This window comes from Notamacropus eugenii, chromosome 3, assembly GCF_028372415.1.
Source record: "Notamacropus eugenii isolate mMacEug1 chromosome 3, mMacEug1.pri_v2, whole genome shotgun sequence".
Lineage (NCBI taxonomy): Eukaryota > Metazoa > Chordata > Mammalia > Diprotodontia > Macropodidae > Notamacropus > Notamacropus eugenii.
This window is the reverse complement of record NC_092874.1, coordinates 368,714,847-368,738,856: the sequence shown is the minus strand read 5'-3', so window position 1 is coordinate 368,738,856 and position 24,010 is coordinate 368,714,847. Positions and strand designations below refer to the sequence as shown.

The following is a 24,010-nucleotide window of genomic DNA, read 5'->3' as shown; positions in this document are numbered from 1 at the left end:
TGAAGAAACCAAAGCTATCTATAGTCACATGAAAAACTAAATTACTATTGGTTAGAGAAATACAATTAAAACAACTTTGAAGTACCACCTTACACCTATCAGACTGGCTACTATATCAGAAAATAAAATGACAAATGTTGAATAGGATGTGGGAAAATTGGGATGAACTGTATTTGAAGTTGTAAATGGATCCTATCCTTCTGGAAAGCAATTTGGGACTGTGTCTAAAGAGCTATCAAACTGTGCATACCCTTTGAACTAGTAATACCTCTATTAGTTCTGTATCCCAAAGACATTTTTTTAAAAAGAGAAAGGGACTTATTTGTACAAAAATAACTATAGCAGCTCTTTTTGTAGTGGCAAAGAATTGGAAATTGAGGGGATACTCATCAATTGGGGAATGACTGAAGAAGTTGTAGTATATGATTATGCTGAAATGCTTTTTATGTGATAAGAAATGATGAGCAGGATGATTTCAGAAAAAAAAACTGGAAAGACTTATATGAACTGATGCAAAGTGAAGTGAATAGACCCAGGAGAACATTGTACACAGTAATAACAACATTGTACAATGTTCATCCGTGAATGGTTTAGCGATTCTCAGCAATATAAAGATCCAACACAATTCTGAAGGACCTATAATGAAAAATGCTATTCACCTTCAGAGAAAGAATTGATAGAATCTGAATGAAGATCAAAGCATTCTGTTTTTGAATTTTTTTTATTTTTCTTGTTTTATTGTCTATTTTCTTTTGCAACATGAGTAATATAGAAATATATTTTATGTAACTGCAAATATTTAACCTTTATGAAATTGCTTGCTTTCTCAAGGAGGGAATAGGGGAGGGAATATGGGAGAGAATTTGGAGCACAAAATTGTAAAAAAACAAAGATTAAAATTGTTTTAACAGGTAATTGAAAAAATAAAATATTAAAATTAAAAAAAGAATGGGTGGGTCACAAAATTAATCACAAAAATAATAGTTAATGTCATCACAGAAAATAAAAACAATGAAATAACACTTTTGGGGTGTAGCCAAAGCAGTCTTTAGGGAAACTTTTGTATCTTTAAAGATTTTTATCAGTGAAAGACAGAATGAACAGATCGATGAGTTGCCAATGCAACTGAAAAATAATCCTAAAAAAGCAACAAATCAAAAAAGTTCCGCCAAACACACACAAAAAGAAAATCAAAAGAATGATAGATCAAAATAAGAAAAACAAAAAATCCATCAAATTGATAAATAAAACAAGGAGCTTTGAGAAAACTAGCAAAATAAAGAAACTTAACTAATTTGATAATAAAAAATAGAGGAACAATAAGTGGTCAAAATTTTTTAAATGAAAAATGAGTTCTTTTTAACAAACTTTTGTCTAATTATATGACAATCAATCTGAAAAGTGAAGTGGATGAATATTTAGAAAAATAGATTGGCAGATCAAGAAATGAGATCTGAATAATAATCCAGTCCCAGAAAAAAAATTTAATAAACCAATAAGGAACTCCCAGAGGAAAAAAATTAACCTGGACTAGATGGATTTACAAATGAGTTCCATCAAATTAATTCAAAAAATTAATTCTAATGTTGGATCAATTGTTTGAAGAAAATTGGAAACAAAGCATACTTCACAATATTTTGAGGAGGCAAATGTGTTTCTGGTTCAAACAGGGAGATATAAAACAGAAAACTGTAGATCAATATCATTAATGAAAACTGATGCAAAGAAATATTGAATAAAATACAGGATATCACAAAGACTTTAGTGTAGTTCATGCCATAATATTTTAAAACAAATAAGAGTTTCAAACACCCTATAAACACTCTGTGTTAGCAAAGAACAACATATTAAAACATTATACACTATGATTAGGTTAGATTTATATCATAAATATAATGTTGGTTTAATATTTACAGGTAATACTAGATGTAACCTGTAAATATTTACCTGTATATATTTAATAATAAAACAATAACATAAAATATATTTAAATGAATAAATTAAATTAATAAATGAATAAATACAGAAAAATCTTAAGACAAAATAAAATACTCTTTTATGCTAAAAGTATTAAACAGTATATTAAAAAATGGACCTTTCCTTAATGTGGCAAGCCACCCTCAAAACTGAATTCTTTTCCCAAGAGTTCTCTTCTCTCTCCTTCTCCTCATCTCTGATATATGGTCAATTTTTTTCTTATTTATTATAGTCTTTAAAAAGAGGCAACTCATCTTTTTGCCAAAGACAAAACCTCTACCTGTAACTGTGACCCATCCTTTCTCTTCTTTAGCCGATTAACCCCTCACTGTCTCTAATTGCTAATCTCTACCTAATAGTTCTTTCCCTGTTATGTATATGTATATACGTACCCAAGTTTCCCTTATTCTTAAAAAAATAAGTCACTAAATATTACCATTCCTGTTAATGATTAACCTGTCTCTTTCCTTTACTCTCAGCTAAACTTCTTGAAAAAGTCAATTATTCTCAGTGTCTTCATTTCTTCTCTTCTTACTCGCTTCTAAATTATCTTTAATCTAGCTGCCAATCTCATAAATTAGCTGAAATTTCTCAGTCTTAAGTAATTAATGATCCTTAATTGCTGAATCTAATAGTTTTTTTCATACTTCTTTACTTTTCTGAAAATTTGACTCTGTTGACTATTTTCTCCTCCTGGCTCTTTTCTCTCTTCCACGGGTTTCTGTGACATCGTTCATGCCTGATTCTCCTCCCCTTTATTTGATCATTCCTCAGGCTCTTTTGCAGGATCTTCATTCAGGTTAGTCTTGCTAATTTAGTTTTCCCCAAGGCTCTATCTTGGGTAATCTTCTGTTTTCTCACTTGGTGATCTCATCTGCTAGTAGGATTATTAACTCTGCAGATGATTCTCAGATCTATATTTTGAGCTCTATTCTATCTCTTCAGCTACATCACTAACACATTTTGAACTAAATATCTTGTAGTCAGCTCAACATATTAAAAAAAAGAGAGAACACATTATTTTTCCAGAAAACCTATTGCTCTTAGCTTGTAAATTAATGTTGAAGACACCACCAGTCTCCTAGTCATCCATACTCACAAATTCTTAGTTCAACAGCTCACTTCCATTAATCCCATAAATCTAATAAACTGTCAAATTCTGGCATTTGTTTTCAGCATAACATGTTTCTATATTGCCTTTGTGTACTTGCAGGGGCAATTGCCCTGGTTCAGACTCTCATTACCTTTCACTTGAACTATTGTAATTAGTCTCCTAATTGATCTCTCCCTGTCTCAAATCTCTCCCCATTCCAATCTGTCCTCCATGAAACTATTAAAGTGATGTTCTACTACACTCCTATGAAACCATTTTGGCAGGTAGACTAAAACAGGTTGAAGATAGCCAACAGGCCTCGAATCTATCAGTGTATTAGGGGGATGCCAACCCTAAGCATGTGAAGACTTCTTCTGGTGGAATGGGTGAAGGAGAAAAATTTGTTATAGTGATCATCAAGGTATCTAAAGCAGGCACTGTGAAGCACTTAGAGCTTGGTCAGACATCAAAGATGCCTATTGCAAACACTGAATCCCAGGCCATGGCCAGTGATCTTGACTTTTGTCTTGCCACTGGGCTTTGATGATTCTGGAAGAGAGAATGAGGCTGATGATTTTGTACAACTCTGCCTCACTTAAATCCAACTCAAGTCCAAGTCAAGGTATCATCTTGTGATGTCATTGGTCTTCTTTAAAAATAAAGAACAACATCAATAACCCCTAACTTTGTACTTCAATCTCAAGGTGACCACCAATCCTTCACTTGTTCATTTTTTTCCCAGAACATCGGCTCTGTTCTGGCTACATTCTTCTCCCTTCCTCAGACTGATCTCTTGATAAACTAATTTGATTATATCCTAGCCTCTTCTCTTGAGACCTTTCTGCCATTATCTCACCACCAATCTTGCCCTTCCAAATCTCAGTTTTGGATTAGTCCCTTGGAGTATTTGGATGATCTGCTGCCATTGCTCTTATCTATGTAGTGCTTAATGAAGCTAGAGAAAATAATGAAAACATGCAGATTAGGTTCACTATGAATTTATGTTACATAAGGTCAACTAAACCATTACAGCAAAAAGTTCCTTTAATGCTTTCCTAACTGATTCATTATACCACTCATTATAGTGTTTTTCTCAAACCTTTTCTTTCCTTCCCAAACATCCCATGGCTTCCCCTATTAACATTTTCCCCAAATTATTACTGAGAACCTTGACAAATGAAAAATGAAACTTTAAAAATGAAGCTGTTTGTTGAGAGCCCCCTCTTGTCCCTTCTTTTTCATCTCACAGCATTCAGGTGCCTTCTGCCATGTTCTCCTCCTTTACCCTATATCATCGGAAGAAGTAGCCCTTCTCCTTGCCAAGGCTAACTGTTCCACATACACAAGGGATCCCATTTTATTCTATCTTCTCCAACCCGATCAAGTGTCTGTCCTCTGGACCCTCTTCTATTTTTCCTCTATGATATTTTAATCAGTGATCTCATCAGATCTCATAGATTCAATGATCATCTCTGTGCAGAAAATCCTCTTCAGACATCTTAAATTCCACTTTTCCAAAATTGAACTCATTATTTTACCCTCAATCCTTTCTTCTTCTTAATTTCTATATTATTGTCATGGGTACCACCTTCCTCTCAGTTACTCAGATTTGCAATGTGTCATTCTCAAATCCGCACCCACTCTTATCTCTCTAGATCCAATTTGTTGCCAAATCCTATCTATTCTATCTTCACAAGATCTCTTGTATATCCACCAATTTCTCTCTGACACTGCCATCATTTTGTTTCAGGTATTCATCGCTTCACTTTTGGACTATTGCTGGCTGATTGGTCTCACTGTGTCCTGTCTTCTCATTCTATTCCATCCTCTACTCCACTGTCAAATCGCTCTTCTTAAAACAGTGTTAAACACATCACCCTTGCCAATTCAGTAAAATGTTTCTTCATCAAGGTCATACCTTATAATCTTTTGGTTGACCTCTGAGCCTCAAGTCTCTGCTCATTTCAGTCTATCCTTTACTCAGCTGTCAAATTTATCTTCCTACAGCTCAGTCTGACTGTGTCATACTCCTTTCAATAAACTCTGATGGTTCCATATCATCTCTAAAATCAAATATGAAATTCTCTGTTTGGCTTTTAAAGACCTTCATGACCTTCCCCTCTCCTACTTTTTCAATATTCTTAAACCTCAACCCCTGCCCTCCCTCCCCTTACTTTACTCTGGGATCTAGTAATACTGTCCTCTACTCTTCTTCCAACAAGACATTTAATCTCTCAACTTTATGCATTTTCAATTGCTATCTCTCATGAAAAACAACTTTTTACCTCTTTCCCAAAGTCACTAAACTAACAATTTGACCCATTACTCAGAATATATCAAAGAAATCAAAGAAAGAAGGAAGGAACCATATATACTAAAATATTTATAGTGTCATTTTTTTGTTATAGCAAAGAACTTGAAATAAAGTGGATTCCAATCAAGTGTGGAGTGGCTGAACAAATTACAATACATGAATGCTGTGGAATATTATTATACAGTAAAAAATTGACAAAAGAGATGATTCAGAAAAATTTGGATAGACTTGAATTCAACTTATGCAGAGTGAAGTCAAGAAAACCATTTTTTAAAATAGTAGTCATAGTATATAAAGGAAAACAATTTCAAAAGACTTAAGAACTCTGATCAATGCATTGACTGATCACAACTACAAAAAATGATGAAATGTACTTCCTAACTCTTTGGCAAATAATTGCAGTTACTAATTATTATTACAATTAATTATTAATTATAAAAGCTAACACATAATCCCTACTATGTGTCAGACATTATGCTAAACTCTGCAATTATGATCTTATTTGATGCCCCCAACAACCCTAGGAGGTAGGTGTTATTATCCTGACTTTATAGATGAGGAAATTGAGGCAAATTAGAAGTTGTTACTTGACAAGGGTTATACAATTAGTATACATCTGAGACTGGATTTGAATTCAGGTCTTCCTGACTGTAGCCCGGTGTTCTATCTACTGCGTCACCTATCTGACTGATTCAATGTGTACTTTAAAATTAAAGCAATATTTAATAGAAATTTATGAGTTTATATGTACATAATGTTCATATTTATCAAGATTATAATAAAGAAAAATTAAAAATATGTAGTTTCATTTTCATTTAGATTTACAGTAAACCTCCAATTGAAAAAGTTGATAAGATTTACATTCATTTGCCTTGGATTTAAATCACACTTCTGACATTGGACAATTTATTTAACTTTTCCTGGGCCTCAGTTTACTCATCTGCAACATGAAGGTGTTTGAGTAGATAATCTCTGAGATGAATCAGACCTATGTCTATGGTTCTATGATAAATTTCTTTATTTAATTATTTCTTTATTTTTGTTATTTATAAAAATTTATATTATGTTTAATTTATGGAATAGAACAAACATTTTCATAATATAGTATAATTAAAAAAGATGATTGCACATGAAATTGCAAATCTACCATGTACAACCTGCTACTCTTTTTAAAATATGCAACAAATGTATCATGTAATTTTCTTTCCTTTCTTTCTTTTCTTTCCTTCCCTGCCCCCCTCCACTTGCCCTAGGAATAGCCACCATTAGACATAAATAGGTGTTTTTTTCTCTTTCTCTTTATGTCTCGTATATATACATATGTAAATAACGTGTGTATACTATATAATATAAATTATTCTATATATACTTCTATTTATCAGTTATTTCTCTATATGCAGATAGTCTTTCTCCATATATCCTTTATAGTTAATTTGTGTATTTATAATATTCAAAATGACTTATTTCCTCAAAGTTTTTCTTAAAACAATATTACTGTTACTGTATACAATGTTCTCTTGGTTCTGCTCATTTCACTTTTCATTATTTCATGCAAATCTTTCCATGTTTTTCTAAGATGATTCAGCTAATCCTTTCATATAGCCCAGTAGTATTCCATCACAATCATATACCACAACTTGTTCAGCTATTCTGCAATTGATGGGCATCCCTGAAATTTCCAATTCTTTACCACCACAAAAAAAACTGCTATAAACATTTTAGAACATAGGTTCTTTTCCTTTTTATCTAATCATTTTTGGAAATAAACCTAGTAGTGACAACTTGGAGAACTAAAGTAGACAACATGAAACAGAGTAATTGATGGAAAGGTTGGTGGTTCTTAAAATATGCTTTCTTCATTTGGTGATGCCCTTTCTAACCAGACGCAATTACTTTCATGTTTTCATACTCAGGAAAATGATCAAACCCTGAATTTATTTCCTGTCCTTGGAATATGTACATAAAGAATATATAACTCAACCAGAAACTTTCCTCACTCTCAGTTCTACCTTTTAATACTCATTTCTTGCAACTCATGTCAATTCTCATTCTCTTCTATATCCATGACCACATCAACTTGTGTACTTCTTAACTTTTGTCTTGTCCTTCTGAATTCCAAAAGTACTTCCAGCTCAGAACTCTATAAAGGATAAAGCCTCTGATATTTGAAGACTTCTGTTTATTGATCCCATTGTAATCCCTTTACCTTTCATACACTCTAACTTCTTTTTGTGGCTTTCTCATAAAGGGAAATTGCTGTTAAAAAGTGATTATTTCATTTGCCATTTTAGTTTCAGCTTGTGTCCAAGTCATTTGCTCTTATTTTGTTGTTTGATTCTATGTAACCTCCTTACAAAGGGCTCTAAAATTATTTGAAATTTAAAATATGTCATTGGACATATATTTTCTGAGACTGAAAGCACTAAAAAATTTTAAGACAGAATTTCATAAAAGAAAGATGTGGATCCCTTACAGTCAGAAAATTAGAATACTAAGGAAAGTGAACCCAAAGAGGAGACAGTACATGAGATACATTTAATATAAATACATTTAATATAATTTAGTAAATACATATAATATAAAAACTGAGGAAGGAGGGCTGCAATATTTCTTCAAACTGTGCACGGATTGGGTAGTAGAGGAGAAAAAGAGGAGTGGTTTAGTTTTTCTCAACCAACTACCACCATTTCTTTACCTCCTGTTATTCCAGAATGTCACCAGGAATGATGGGAGAAGGAAACTTTCATATTTCCTGGACATGGGCCCCAAGAAGGTTCACAGTTGGCTGAATTGTACTCCTGAGAATTAGGAGTGATCCCAAAAGTGTGAAATTTGCAAGAGTTCAGTATATGGAACAGACTCAGAGAGGAATTCTTATAGGGACTGTGGCAGAATTGGATACAAGGTTTGCAGAAAGTCTAATTGCATTTGGCCTCCAGACAAGGGAAGTCTGATAGAACTCTATCTTTGCCTTTGAGTTAAAACATTTCTTGTGGGGGGTACTTTGACCAGTATAAAGCAGCAGGAGAGTTATCAAAGTTCTATGAGGAGAAGATGAGTTTGACTTAGGGATACTGGGTTAAGAAAGACTGAGAAATTGTTGGAAACTCAGCAAAATGATAAATATGACATGGCTGAAAGAATGAACATGGCTTGTGCAGTTGAGGCCCTATGAATTCTACTCTGTTATGAGGTTATAGTGGTCCTTGGTAGGTGGGGTTAGGGGGAGAGAGAAGGGGACACAGCAGGGGGATGTTTGCTCAGTGTTCAGTATGGTTATGAAGTGAGACTATTTGATTTCAGGATTTATGGGGATGGGGTGGGGATCAGGACTAGACCTCTGATTTCATTGGTGTAGGGAACTCCCAAGGAAATTCATTTTATTAAAGCAGATTTGCACCTGTAATTTACATTCTCAGAGAGTTGCCCTGAGCAATGAGAGGTTTGCCCAGAGTCACAAAGCCAGTATGGGTCAGAATACATAAACTGAAGTCTTCCTGGTTTCAAGGATGACTCTGTATCCATTGCTCTGTGTTATCTTTCTTCTGATTAATGATAAATATTTACTTTTTAAGTCGTGTGAACCAATGTGCTTGTATATTGTCAATACCTACAATTTGGAAAAGTGCCAAGTACTGACATACATACACATGCCTGTATGTGTACATACCTTGGCTGTTGTCCTTCATTCTCAAAGAGGACCAAATGACATCACCATGATAAACTCAGGTTTCAATGTGTCTGACTGTGGCTGATCAGACCAATACAGGCTTGAAATACTCTACCACAGACTGGGCACAGATAGTCCATGTGAATATTTGGGATGAATACTTCAAATTTACAGATCTTACATTCACTTTGTGCCTCGCTCATACAGCACAACACCCTTTCTGATGTGGACATGCCATGTTGAGTGGTCCTGTGCCAGTGTCTCTCATGCCGCATAATCAAATCCAAAGTTCTTGAGAGAGACCTTGAGAGTATCCTTGTATTGTTTCTTCTGACCACCATGTGGTCGCCTGCCCCATGTGAGTTCTCCATAAAATAGTCTTATTGGCAAGTGTACATTTTGCTTTCAAACAATGCGACCAGCCCATCAGAGTTATGCATCCTTCACTTGGAAGATGGTCATCTATCTGAGAGCCAGTGTGGCTTCATAAAGACTTGAGGAACAGTCAGTACGGTGTTTGCTGCTCGACAACTCCAGGAGAAATGCCAGGAGCAGAACAGAGGTCTATGTACAATGTTTGTAGATCTGACCAAGGCCGTTGACATTGTGAGTTGTGAGGGCTTATGGAAAATTTTGTCAAAATTTGGTTGCCCAGAGAAGTTCATCAGTATCGTATGTCAATTTCATGATGGCATGTTTGCCCAGGTTCTGGATAGTGGACAATGCTCTTGTGCCTTCTAAGTCACCAGTGGAGTGAAACAGGGCTGTGTGCTTGCTCCCATGCTTTTTAGCATGATGTTTCCAGCCATGTTGTCAAATGCTTTCAATGAGGATGAACAGGGCACCAAGGTCAGCTACCATACTGATGGTAAATTCTTCAATTTGAAAAGGCTACAAGCCAAGACCAAAGTGGAGGGAGTGTTGGTGCATGATTTTCTGTTTGCAGATGATTGTACAACCTCTGAAGCTGAGATGCAACAAACTATGGATCAATTCTCTGCTGCCTGTGATAATTTTGGCCTAATAATTAACACCAAGAAAACACAGGTGCTCCATTGGCCAGCACTACACCATCCATATGTAGAAACATTGATTACAACAAATGGAGAAGTTGGTACCTTGGTAGTGTACTTTCCAGGGGTTTACACATTGATGAGGTTGATGCATGCATTGCCAGAGCTAAATCAGTGTTTGGGAGGCTCCAAAGAAAAGTATGGGAGAGAAGAGGTTTTAGACTGACTGCCGAACTGAAGGTCTACAGAGTTGTTATACTTACTTCATTGTTGTATGCCTATGAAGCATGGACAGTCTACCAGCGCCATGCCACAAAACTGAATCGCTTCCATTTGAACTGTCTTAGAAAGATTCTGAGGATCATCTGGCAGGATAGGGTACCAGACACCAAGGTCCTTATTCGAATGCGTATGTGCAAATACATGCATATATACATAACCAGAAGACCATGGCAGTTCAGTAAAAAAATATTTATCTATCTTTCTGTATTGATATATAATCTATATTTATATGATCGCTATTATCCATATCTGTATCCATATCCTGTATTTATATTACACATATACTTATGTATGTATATGTATATATATGTGTATATATACACATGCATACATACATATCTATATACTCACACACATTTAGTATGACAGAAAGAGAAGACGGTGTACTGGTCATGTGATGAGCACAATGAATGACAGGTGGCCAGGCAAAGTGTTGGGGTTTTTTTGTACTCTCATAATGAGTGTTGCACAGGATGAGAAAGCATTTTGTATTCTTGGTTGAAACTCCTGAAGTTACAGATTCATTTAAGTATGTATACATATATACTATACCTATACCTACACATATATATGTATATGTACATATTTTATATGTGTGTATATATATACATATATATACATATATGTACAGACAGACACAGATTCATACGTTAATTTTTAGGAAATTCTATATAGATAAGCAAGCCAGCTCTATTGAATGAATTTTGTGTGGATTATAGAAATCAAAACATCACCCTCAAAAGAAATAAGGGACAAAGGTTTTTAAAATCTGTTGAATTTTACTGTAATAAAAGATTTGTGCTTTGAAAGTAGTCAGCATTATTTTTAAAATAAGTATTCAATAGGTGATCTTAATAGACTTAATCTCTCCTGTGACTTCCCATCTTGTGGTACTCTCCAGTCCTCAAATTCTCTCTTCTCTCTAGGTTTTTGATTTGTTGCTCTCTCCAAGTTCTCCTCTCACCTATCTGAATGCCATCTCCTTTGATGGCTCTTCATCCAAGTCACATCCACTAACTGTGAGTATCCCCCAAAACCCTATCCTGGGTTCTCTTCTCTTTTGTTTCCATATGTTCTCACTTGATGGTCTCGTCAGTTTCATCTCTGTTCGTAATTTTCATTTATTTATCCAGCTCTCTCTCCCTACCTCCAGTCTCACATCACCAACTGCCTATTCAATATTGCAAGCTGGATGTGACATAGTATCTCATACTTAGCATGTCTAAAGGAACTCATTATCATCTCCTATTCCCTTCTGAACTTTCCTGTTACTGTTGAAGGCACCACAATCTTTTTAGTCACCCAAATTCCTAAATGTCATCCTTGATTACTACTCTCACATACTTATGCCACATTGAAACTTGCAGTTTATATTTCCATACTATGTTTGACAAATGTCCCATTCTCTTCACTCACAAGTCCACAAGCCCATTTCAGGCCCTCATCACATCTGACTTGGATTACTTGTAATAATCTCCTAATTAGTCTCTCTACCTCAAGTTTTCCCCACTAGAATCCATACTGTACAGAGACACTAAAGTAATTTCACTAAAGCACAGGTCTGATCATGTCACATGTCTTATTCAACCAACTCCAGTGGTTTCTTATTATTTCTAGGATCAAATATTAAAATTTACTATTTTGACATTTGTTGTTCGGTTGTTTCAATCATGTTCAACTCTTTATGACCTCATTTGGGGTTTTCTTGGCAAAGATAGTGGAGTAGTTTGCTATTTCCTTCTCCAATTCACTTTACAGATGAGGAAACTAAGGCAAACAGGATTAAGTGACTTGCCCAGGGTCACCCAGCTTGTTCTTGTCTGAAGTCAGATTTAGAAAGATGAATCTTTCTGACTCCAGGCTGAGCACTCCATCCACTGTGACATCTAGCTGCCCCTGTATTCATTTTGTACATATTCTGTATTTTGACATTTAGATTTCCTTAAATTTTGCCCTTTTCTACCTTTCTTGTCTTCCTGCATGCTATTTCCTCACATGCATATGAGACACAGCCATACAAGTGTATTCACTGTTTCATACATGTGGCATACCAGTGCCCATCTTTATGTTCTGTATATGTCCCATGCCTGGAATGAACTCACTACTCATCACCACCTCTTGGAATCCTTGCATTTTTTTATGACAACTCAAGTGCCTCTTTATACGTGAAACTTTTCCTGATCCTCTTAGCTTTTAGTGATTTCCCTTTCCCGACTACTCTGTATTCATTTTGGATGCATTTTATATACATTTATGTAAGAGAGGTGTTTCAAACACCACCCCATTAAAATAACTAACACAATGCTTTACAACCTAGTATCTTCATTTCAGAGTTAATAAATCAAAGGTATAAGTTAGCTGTATACAACATAAAATTAAGATAGGAAGGAATAAAGTGCTTTGAACCATTAGATGAAATAAGATGATGAAATATATTGAAATTGGCTGAAAGAAATAGACATACCTGTGATCCTATGTACATTAGAGAAGGAGCTTCCACTGGGATAATCCATTATCTACTTTAGGAGGTAAGCTTCAAGAGTGCTTTAAGAAGGCAGGCCTTTGTATCTGTATAAGTGGGCAGCCAGCAAGGAGTGAGTGAGGTCATAGGGAGTGTCACACTCCTCCTCCCTCCCATTGTTCATGTCATTGAAGAGATTGTACCAGGAACAAGCAATACATCCATCTTGCAGCTGAAGGAGAGAAAACTAGACAGTAAAGGCAGCTTCATAGAACATGAATAAAGTGAAGTAAAAGAAATGAAACTTCAGGATTTTACAAGGGCACCTCAGGAGAAGTTCATGAAGATTGAAGGAAGGGACAAAGGAACTTTCATATAACTCTAGGAGCTATGAGTTAACTACCCATTGACCGTAAGTTCTCTCTAAGCTTGAACACACTTTACTCTGTGTGTATTTGTGAGAGACTATCTTTTAAGCATTTTTTTGGAGGGTGATGTTTTGTACCAATTGTTCTTACTATACCACTTTAGTAAACATCCTTGTTGATATATATCAAATGGATAGTAAATGGGAATCACACTGGTGGGGGCTCATCAACAATACTAATAGAAAAACCTCAAGTCTCAGAGTTATCCTGAAAAATTCTGGATGAAGAAGTTGGTCTCTTTCTGAGAATTTGGCCCACTAGACCTAATAGAGATTGGGAGAATGAGCTCAGAATGGGTGCTAAAATGTATATATTTGCATGCTATCTCCCCTGTTAGAATGTAAGCATCTTGAGGGCAGAGATTGTTTCATTTTTCTCTAGTTTATATCCCTAGTCCTTTGCACTGTTAAGTATTTTGCACATAATGAATGCTTAATAAATGCTTGTTGATTGATTTAATTGATAGGTTTAAAAATTGTTATGATTGAAAAATAAGTTTTGTGGGGAAATTACCAAAATGGCATGCAATTTGGGGAACTTCAAATAATTGGTAAATCTGTGATCATAAAAGAAAAAGTAGAGTAACAGTGAACAGTGATAGAATTGGATTCAGAAAGACTTGAGTTCAAATCTTGAATATGACATTAGCTATTTTAGCATGACCAAGTCACTTAATCTTTCTGAACCTCAGTGTCTTAATCTCTAAAATGGGTATAGCAGTACCTATACTACACATACTGCAGGACTGCTGTGAAGCCTCAGTGAAATAATACATGTAAAATCTTTTGCAAGATTTAAAACTCTTTAAAAATGTTGGTTATTATCACTATTACTGCTTTTCTTTCTTACATTTTTTGATGGAATTCAGCCAGAAATGGTTTGGTATAAATTATTTTTTTTCTTTTTTTAGTACTCTGCAGAATACTTCACAGGCAAATTATAATAATATAAAATAATACTTTTTTTGTAATTGAATGAAAGTGATGGGATCCAAACTCATATTCTGTAGGCCCAATTAAAAGTAGTATTTTTGCGATAACTCCAGTGGCAGATAGGATGACAGAGATGATATGTACCTCATCCTGTTCCCATGTGATTTTAATTTCTTCCGCTAGCTCTTTGTATTTTCAAAGCTTCATATTTCACATAACTTGAAAATTATGAGTATTTGCTATGGCAACATCTCTTAAAATCATTGATTTTAAATTTTAATGGTTCAAAGTTATATCCAAGTGGTTGTTGACAGTAGATTTGTCTGAGATAATGCTCTGCTTCTTGTAGTTTTTGTTGCTGTTGGTGAATCCTAAAGAATATTTTTAGTTTCATGTTTGTAGTATGTGGAATTTTTCATTGGTTTATAAAAGACAGTGAACTGCTAATTTATAATTCTAGGTACCAGGTAATTGCTTGTTAGGTATTTGGTAGGCACTAAATTTTTGGAGCTTTCACTAATGGGTTACAATATTTCCACTATTTCCTTGCATAATCTGCACTGATCAATAAGTGTGGCTTCCTTAAGAGTAGCCGTGCTATAATTTCTGGTGCTAATAACCTGATCTAGAATTGTTATTAGAAGTTCCTCCTTTCCTAAAAACTTTTGGACCATTGTTTAGTCTCTATCTAGGATTCAACTACTTTTAACTACATCTAAGAAGTTCAAGATTGTCTTACCTATTGTCAGTCTTCATTATTCCATGGTGAAATGATGTCTGCTTGTTCCAAAAGTTTTCTGTTAAATTTTTCAGCAGTTTATCATATGTTCTTGGGGCATCATTTCTCTTTGCTCTTTTTGGATAAGAAAATTTTCAAATTTCATCCTTTCTTTCAATGCTAGACTTTTAGTAATGTTGTATGAGTTTTTTAGTTATTAGATATTATCAAAACCTGTTATGTTTCATTTTATCATTCCAAAATTATATATTGAGACTAGTATTGCTTAGGTTTAGATTGCTTTCCACATGTCCACCAGTGAAATGTTGTACAGTTTTTACTATCTCCATAAATAACCTGCGTTAATCAGTCAAGACTTCTTAAGGATGACTTTTCTGTAACTCTGTACCAACGAGCTGATCTTATGGTGTCACTATCACAAACCCCATTTTGAAGATCAGAAGCGTCAAACTCCAAATGTCTCCGAAATTCCCTAAGGCAACCTGAAAAATCCTACAAATAAATCCTTGTGATAATAAATTTGTTCAACACACACACACGTGTGTGTATATACACATACATATGGGTGGTTTAGTTAATGTGACCCATGAAGAATATTTTGTTCACTCCAGAGTTGTTTACTATCATCATCATCATCGTCATCCTCATGCATCTCGGACTACCCTTTTGTAGTTTTTGAAATTACTTTTTGACTTTAGCAGCTGCAGATAGTTTTAAGAAAGTAGGTGGTGTGGTATAAAGGGCCCTCCCTGGGCCTGGAATCAGAAAGACCTGAGTTTATCCATCCTCATGTACTTACTAGTTGTGTGACCCTGGGCAAGTTACTTAACCTTTCTTTGCTTCAGTTTCCTCCACTGTAAACTGGGGATCATAGCAGCACCTACCTGTAATGGTGGTTGTGGGAGAAAACATCCATAAAGCACTTAGCACAATACTTGTTATCTAGTAGGTACTAAATAAATGCTTATAGCCTGCATCCTCTTTCCTAGATTTTGGCTTGACTGCTGGCAATAACCCAGAATTACCATCATAAACCTCTTTATCTTCACAAATGAAATAACGTGACCCAGATGTTTGTTTGACACTTTTATATCAAAATATTGTTTCACCATATTTGTGTCGATGCAACTCATGGAGGACTTTCTGATTCTCTTCCTGGATATTAGTTTTATGAGTTCCATCAGGAGGTAAGCCATTGTTTAGTTACCTTTAGCAAATCCAGTGGTGCAACCTTGTTATCGTCTTTGGTTTTGTTTAGTGAAGGTATACCTGCTTATTCTAGAAATACTTTTGTGGGTTTCTGAGCTGTTTATTATGTACACGATAAATATTTATCAGTCTTCTTTCTTCTTTTTGATCAAAAGTAGTAATGGTGTCTTAGACTTCTATGTGTTCTTAATATTGTACAGGTTTTTGTTAGGATTCTTTCCAAATCTGCTATGGTCCATTTTATAGTTCAGAAGGCATACTATGCAGAATACATACAAAATGAATACAATTTATTTTGGAATTTTTATAATTTTGAGAGGGAAAGTGCTAGGAGCTGAAAAGATCAGGAAGGACTTCAGGGAGAAGGTGGAGTTTAAAATGAGTCTTGAAAGAAAACAGGAATTCTAAGAAGCAGAGGTAAAGGAGGGAATAAGGAATAGGCAGGGGAAAAGTCACAGTAGTAGGAGAGAGAATACTTTGTATGTGGAATGGTAAAGACAATTTTATTTTGAAGAGTAACGTATGATAAGGCTAGACAGGTAGATTTGGGCTAGGGTGTGTGTGTGTGTGTGTGTGCTCATGTGCGTGTGCATGTGCGTGTTGCTAACATGGGTTATAAGACTCCACAACTATCTAGACGTGGCTCCTTGGAAAGGGTGAATAGACATCTCTAGAGAACATGAAGCTGGATGATTTTATCTAATTCTGCACTTAAATATTGTTAGTCTAGGGGAAATAATTTTTAGGTTCGAGCTTTGCTCCTGATTGCTCTCCTTTAATGGGGAAGGAGTGCTCCAAGCAAAGATTGACTCCAAAGGCTTGACTCCCTTCCAAACAAATGTTAGTTATACAAATACCAAACATAGTGGATAGCAAATAAACCTGTTTACCTAAGCCATTTGCCTAAGTAAATAGGAATCAGAGAAGTTACACAGATGAGATTATGACAAATAATTCTCAGAGTTAATGAAACTTCCCATCAGTAAGGAAATAGTTCAATTCTATCATAAGAGACAGAGAGTCCTAGATCTCATCTATGGGGAAATTGCCTGAAATTTCTAGCATGATAAGCTGGGGATAAAGACACAATTGACGTGCCAGCTCCCTTACTTAGAGTCTTTTTCTCCCTTCAGTTACCTCTCTTTGGAAAGGATCTGGAGTCACATATGTCCTTTCTTGAAGCTGGAAGCCAGAACAATGATCTTTCTTCCAAGCTCTACCCCTTCTATAGGTATGGGCTGTTGAGTAACCATTTCCTATGAATAAAGGCAATGTATGCCTTATGCAAATGTACTTGAGCCCTGGGTTACCCTTATATATTTTCTTAGAAGCAATAAGGAACTAACATACTAAGTAGGAGAGTGACATGATCAGATTTACTCTTTAGGAAAATCACTGTGGCAGCAGGAGATTGGATTAGAAAAGAGGAATTTGAAACAGGGAAACCAATTGAAAAGCTATTGAAAGAATCCAGGTGTGAGATCACTAGGACTTCAACTAAAATAGCTGACATTTGAGAAGACAATTGTAAGGGATGCTTTGGAGGAAGAAATAACAAGATTCAGCATCTACGTATGTGGCATGAGGAAGAAGGAGGGAGACTAGATGAAATCAAGGTTTCAAATCTGTGTGACTTGTTATCTGAATAAACGTAGGTAAATCTCTGGACTGTTTTGTTTTCTGAAAATGGGGTTGTGTCTCAAAGTGAACAGTCCCTTCCAGTTCTAAATCTAATGTTCCATAGGTCCATAAATTTGTGAGGTGAAGATTATATACACATTTAGACCAACATTTAGTTACTCAACAGTAACTCTAATAGTTTGCCCCTAACAGGGAGTCAACTATTAAAGTTGCTGAGACCATGATTGACACCATGCTGAGTATCTTAAAAATGATGAATATCAGTATATTTTCTAAAATTAAGTAATTGCTTTAGACAAATTTTCAAATAAGATACTGCTGGTGTAGTGGCTAAGAACTTTAAGAGGAATAATTTTCTGAATCCAATCCAATCTCACCTGTCACTGCTGGTCAAAAGTGGTCAAAGAATGTCAGAAAGAAAGGAAGAGGTTCAATTCAATTTGGCAAAAAAAAATTTTAAGCTCACACTATATACAAGACCCTTATGTTGAACTTTAGGGATAAGAAGACAAAGGAAAACTTATAGTGGCCCTCAAGAACCTTATATTCTAGAAACAAATGAGTAAGTCAAGAAGTAAATATGAGGTAACTTAAGGAATGAAAAGACACTAATGACTGGCTTTTTCAAGAAGTATCTGAGTTGATCCTAGAAAGAAGCTCAAGAGGTAGTGATGAGATTAGACTTGGGGTGGGGGTCTCAGGGACCCCTCAAGAAATGGAGTATTGGAAAGGGTCATCTGGAATGAATTTACAGACTCAAGCATTCTTCAAGTGAAGTTGGTAAAGATTTATTGTAATGCCAATATAGTGGGCAGAGCTCCTTAACAAACCTGCGACTTAATAGGAGTGATGTGAGTGATGTTAAAGCTTATATAGGGAAAGTAGTGAATTATCTATCAGATATGCTAATTAGGTGATAACTTACAACCTTGGTCACAGGCTTCATTCACTACTGCTAATGGGGGGGAGTAAGAAATTTCTCAGAGCTGTATTTTTGGTCTATTATGTCTATAGCAAGATAGCTTTGAAAGTTGATGTATATAGCTTGACCTCTAGATTGAATATCATAACTTTGGGAATCAGTACATGATAATTCTGTGGTTATAAGATAGTCCTATTTTTACAAGAGAATTTCTTTAGAGGTCAGTTTGTTCTTTTGATGGGGAAAGATAGTTTGTTTTACTGGGGGCCCATTCATGAATAATTGCAGGGCAAGGTAGTTTGTCTTACTGGGATCCATTCATGAGTTATTGCTAGGCATAGGCGGGGGAGAAAACTATCAAGGATAGTTTTTTGAGGCTAGGGAGAAATGTGATTTTGGAATTGGGGTCCAAACACAAGCACCCTAGCACCTCATAAGTAAAATTGAGGAGGGAATACATTTTAAGTGTGAGAAATGTTATATATGTATACAAAGCCTTGGAGGTGGGAGATGGAATGCTGATCTGGGACCCCATTAGAAGCTGTAGATTAAAATAAAAAAAGATACACAAAAAAACACTTGCCCAAAAGTTATAATTTTAAAAAATTCTCTTGAGATGGAAAAATTTTGGTCAATATTTATAAAAATTGTTTCAAAATACACAACTTAAAAAAAGAACAATTCAATCTTTATTGTTCAAGTGATCTTATTCAAAAGGTAATTCCTAAATCACAACATTTCACATTCATCCCACCTCCAATGTTTAAAACTCTGAGGACTAGAAGAAAAAGTTCAATTTAAAAATTCAGTTAAAGCGGTGTGAACTTAATTCAATGCAGATCTGGGAAATCTTTCACCAATCCATTATCATAGGTGCAACATATTGAGTGCAGAACACTGTTCTATGGGTTTTCTGGATGGCTTAATGGATAAGGCTGGACCTGAAATCAGTAAGATCTGAGTTTAAATCTAGCCTCGGATATTTACTAGCTGTGTGACCCTGGGCAAGTCGCTTATCCTGTTTGCCTTAGTTTTCTCATCTGTAAAATGTGGATAATAATAGCCTACCTCCCAGGGTTGTTATAAGTATCAAATGAAATAATAGCTGTTTTACATATGTGTATATGTGCACATATATACAGTATACATACATGCAAATGTATGTATGTGTATAGTTATTATTGTTCTAGAAATTGTATATTTTAATTATTGTTTCAGATCTCATGGAGTTTGTAATTTGGGAGAGGAATAAGAATATAAGATACAAGCCTATTAAATTTGCTCTTCCTTTTAACAGAGCTCATGTGCAATAGTGGTGAGCCCAGATATAATATATGCAAGCTCACATTATACCTGATAGGATGTCGTAAGTTACCCTTTGTTCTTTGTTACCCTTAACAAAACCTATAAAGCATGAGTTGATTGTTTCTTCTCTTTCCTCCTCCCTTTTCTGGGCAGAAAGAGAAGAGAAAGTGATCATTTCACAGTAAAGCAGGACACGGGATCTTCCATCTTTCTTTATTGAGCAGGAAGAAAGAAAGAGTAGAGACTGCCCAGGAATCCAAGCTCATTCCAGTTACCCAGCAGCTTTCGATCTCCATCATCCACAAGAAAATTGATCTGCTCCACAGGTTGGGATAGAATACTTGAGAGACTGGGTGATCATGTCTGTGCCTCAACTCATTCATCTTGGTTGGTCAAAATGTATCTCTTTGTATCCTTCTTCTTCCTAGTGTCTTCAATTCCAAGGTCAACATCACAAGTCCTGAGAAATCTGAGGAAAAGTCTGCTTAGTTGCCATAGATACTTCTGGTGTCCTGAGTCTCCTTGGCAACACTTCCAGACTAGTGAGCCAGAGCCTATATTGGAATAACTACACTATTACACATAAGTTTAATATGGGAGTGCATACCAAATGAGATATAAGGCTCCAGAGAAATACAAGCATGAAATTTTGTCATTTAAGGAAAATGTAACATTTAAGTTTGCTTAACAGGAGTATTCTCTACTTCACAATGCAGATTTTATAATTTTTTTTTCAGTAATGCCATGAAAGATGGGGGAGGAGGAAGGGTGATAGTGTGAGAAAGATGTAGAAGGTGGCAAGATACATGTTATACGCCTCTCCGTGGAGATCATCATTGGAATCCTACGATGTTGCTGCCAATTGATAAGAGGTAGAAGGCTCAAAGAGTTGGGAATCAATTTAATTTAAATCGGCGAATATTTATTAAGCATCCCCTGCATACAGAACACTGTGTTAACCATTAGGATAGACACATAGTATAGAAAAAACACAGTTCCTACCCTTATAGAATTAGGCAACAGAAGGAAGAGTACTATTATTTGTTATTATTATATATTAATTAATTTAATAATTCATTGATGATTCATTAGTAATTTATTTGTTATTTACAACTCGAATTTGAATAATGCTTTAAGGCTTACCAAGCACTTTGCTCAGAACTGTCTTGAGAGATGGATTTTACATGTAGTAAAATCCCCAAGCCATGATTCTTTTAGAATGAAGCAAGGCATCTCTGAGCAGGTAAGACAGGGTCTTAAAATGAAGCCGCTGCACACACACACACACACACACACACACACACACACACACACACACACACAATCTCTCAGCTTTTTAAAGTCTTAAAACCCATTTCAAAATCACATTCCTTACAGAGATGGCTTTATGAATCCTATAGCTAGGCTGTTGCAAAGCAAAGAGTCCCTAGGCACTGAAGGAAATTCCAGGATAAGCCAATAGACAGGGCCAGGAGGAGAGTGAAGGCAGGCTGGCCTGGGCTTTTCCACAAAGTGGATGCTCTGGGAGAGAATCATTTATTGGAAAGGAAGCAAGTTTTGTGAAAGAATATTCCAGGGTGAGCAGACCACAGGAGTCTGCTCAACGCCAAAGGAGGCTGGCTACAGGTGCCGGTAAGTCCTAGGTTGTGAGAGTAGTAAAGACATGAATTTGAAGACCAAAAAGTCAGGAAAAGGACTGAGAGAATCTCTGTGGTCTGCTCACAGAGCAGTAATATTCCGCTGCAAGTGTCATTCTTGCTTCAAGTGTTTCCTCATTCCAATCCATCTTCCACTTAGATGCCAAAGTGATTTTCCTAAAGCACAAGCTTGCCTATGTCAACTCCCTGATCAACAAACTCCAGTGCCTCCCTATTATCTCTATGATGAAATATAAAATATGTTTTGTCTTTAATATTCCTTCAAGCTCATTCCTTCTTACCACTCAGAATATTTTATACTTTATACTTTACTCCCCTCCATACATTCTATCACTCAGTTACACTGTTCCTGGCACAGAAAATTCTCCAGACTCCATTCCTTTGCATTGTCTATTCTCTGTACCTGGAACTGATAATGATTTATGAATGATATGGATTGTGTGGTTAAATAAGCAAGCTTATTTCCGTAATTATTAAATGTATTTTCATCATAGAGTTAATTTCTCTTAAACAACAGAAACTTTTCTTCTGATTAAGAACATTATTGTTATAGTCATAAAAACTCACAATATAATGGTATTATGAAAAATGCTTTGGAAAGAAATTATTTAAATACTTTGAAAAGAAAATAAATCAGTCATTACTCTCACCTATACCTCTGATCCGTACTTCTTAGATTCCCTAATGTGCTTTAAGACTCAACTTTAATCCCACCTTCTATAAAAGGACTTTCCTGATTCTCCCCTTCCCTCAGCCTTCCTTCTACCCAGTGCCTTTCTTTATTCATTACCTTCCATGTATTCATACATTGTATGTGCATTGTTATTTACATGTTGTCTCCTTTCTTAAAATGTGAGCTGCTTCATGGAAGGGACACTATTTTTGCCTTTTATAGTCAGTATGTCCTAACCTCACTTTCTTAGAGTGTGGTCTACTATGTGTCCTTGACCTAGGTGCCCTGAGGAATTTTGGAGTTTCTTCTGTATTGTTATTGGCTTGAATTTCTACCAGCTGTGGTTCCTCCCACTATGAAGTGCCAGTGGATAGATAGCACCTCAGTTCCATTTAGCCACTAAACAATGATTAGCTTTTACAGAGAGATGTTTACTTTGAAACTGTAACAACAAAAATGTATCCTCTATACACCTTGACAAAAATACTCAACTCAGTCCCTACTTAACAAAGATTACACCGTGGTGATATGAAGATGTGACCTGATTGGTGGATGAGTCTTTATCTCAGCTACCATCCACTGGGGTCTAGGAAATCACTCATTGCTCCTTGGGGCACGAATGCTGTGTTGACTGCAAACTTGAACTCTAGAATGCTGGGATGTTGAGGTGTCATTTTGACCTTTCAAAGCTCACTGGATCAGAGGCTCCTCTCCTTTCCTCTGCAATGGAAAAGCCTGTCTTCTTTATAGAATTATCTATTGCCAGACTCCACAAATGAAGGAATCATTAATGAATTCTTTCCTGAATTCTCTGGGAGAAACGTAGAACTGCAGGTGAAATAATGTGAAAGAGTGATCATTTGTGTCCAGCTATAGCTTTAAGTGCCTCAAGAGGAGAAATGTGCCGAGAAGCCACAAAGAAGACCACACCTTGTGAGAGACTTTCCCAGGGAAATACAAGTGGCTAAAGCCACTCATGCCTATGTATGGGTAGCAGCTCACTGGTAGGTATTGTTTTTTTCCTATAACTTGTGATGTGAGCCCTATCTGTTTCTACGGATCTGTAAATAAAACCTTCTTATTCTTTGTGACTTATAAATCCACGTATTTACGAAGTGAAACCATACCTGGGGGAGTGTCAGATTAGGAAAATTCCCAGTTACTTAGGTTGTGACACTTATCAGAGAAATAAACTGCAAAGATTTTGATCTCCCACTTAATTGAGAAAAGAGAGAGATGACCAAAATCTGGGAGACATCCTGGTCCCCTTACTATCTCTCTTATTTGTTACCGAAGCCTATTTCACCTTTGCAACATCTTTCAGATATGCCCTCTTTTCTCCTCTGATACTGCCATGATTATTGTTGTGAGAGTCTGGGCTCTTTGTGAGGCTCTAGAACAAGACTGACACTGAAAGTGAAAGGAGTAACGCAACTTGCAGCTATCAGGGGTAGGGAACCTAAGGCCTTGAGGCCACAGCCCAAAGACTGACAAATGTAGATTATAATTGTAGTAGTTATGTTTGGTACAGAGAAACAAAGGAAATTTTATTTTGTTATTCATTTTTATTAAATTAATTTTGAAAAAATGATCAAGCATTGATTTCTTTCTCCATTCCTCACGTCTCCCATCTCCTTCTGGAAAACAAGAAAAACGCCCTGTAAAAAGTGAGCGTAATCAAGCAAACAAATTC

The 24,010-nt window shown here is 35.8% G+C and overlaps 1 protein-coding gene and 1 long non-coding RNA gene across 13 annotated transcripts in view; one reads left to right on the top strand and one right to left on the bottom strand.

The window, feature by feature from the left end:
• The window catches only part of SPIN1 (spindlin 1), a 222,617-nt gene extending 209,710 nt beyond the window's left edge, over positions 1-12,907 (bottom strand). The window contains exon 1 of one of the 2 annotated variants that reach the window (XM_072597385.1): positions 12,814-12,907. The gene's annotated coding sequence lies outside the window, so the exon portion shown is untranslated. The remainder of the gene's footprint in view (positions 1-12,813) is intronic. The other variant, XM_072597388.1, reaches the window with a different exon arrangement.
• Positions 12,908-12,997: 90 nt separating this feature from the next.
• The window catches only part of LOC140496962 (uncharacterized), a 238,544-nt gene continuing 227,531 nt past the window's right edge, over positions 12,998-24,010 (top strand). For 6 of the 11 annotated variants that reach the window (XR_011964469.1, XR_011964470.1, XR_011964467.1 and 3 more), the window contains exons 1-4: positions 12,998-13,222; positions 15,899-16,096; positions 20,140-20,395; positions 22,814-23,321. This is a non-coding gene — a long non-coding RNA (uncharacterized lncRNA). The other 5 variants (XR_011964475.1, XR_011964473.1, XR_011964474.1 and 2 more) reach the window with 5 other exon arrangements.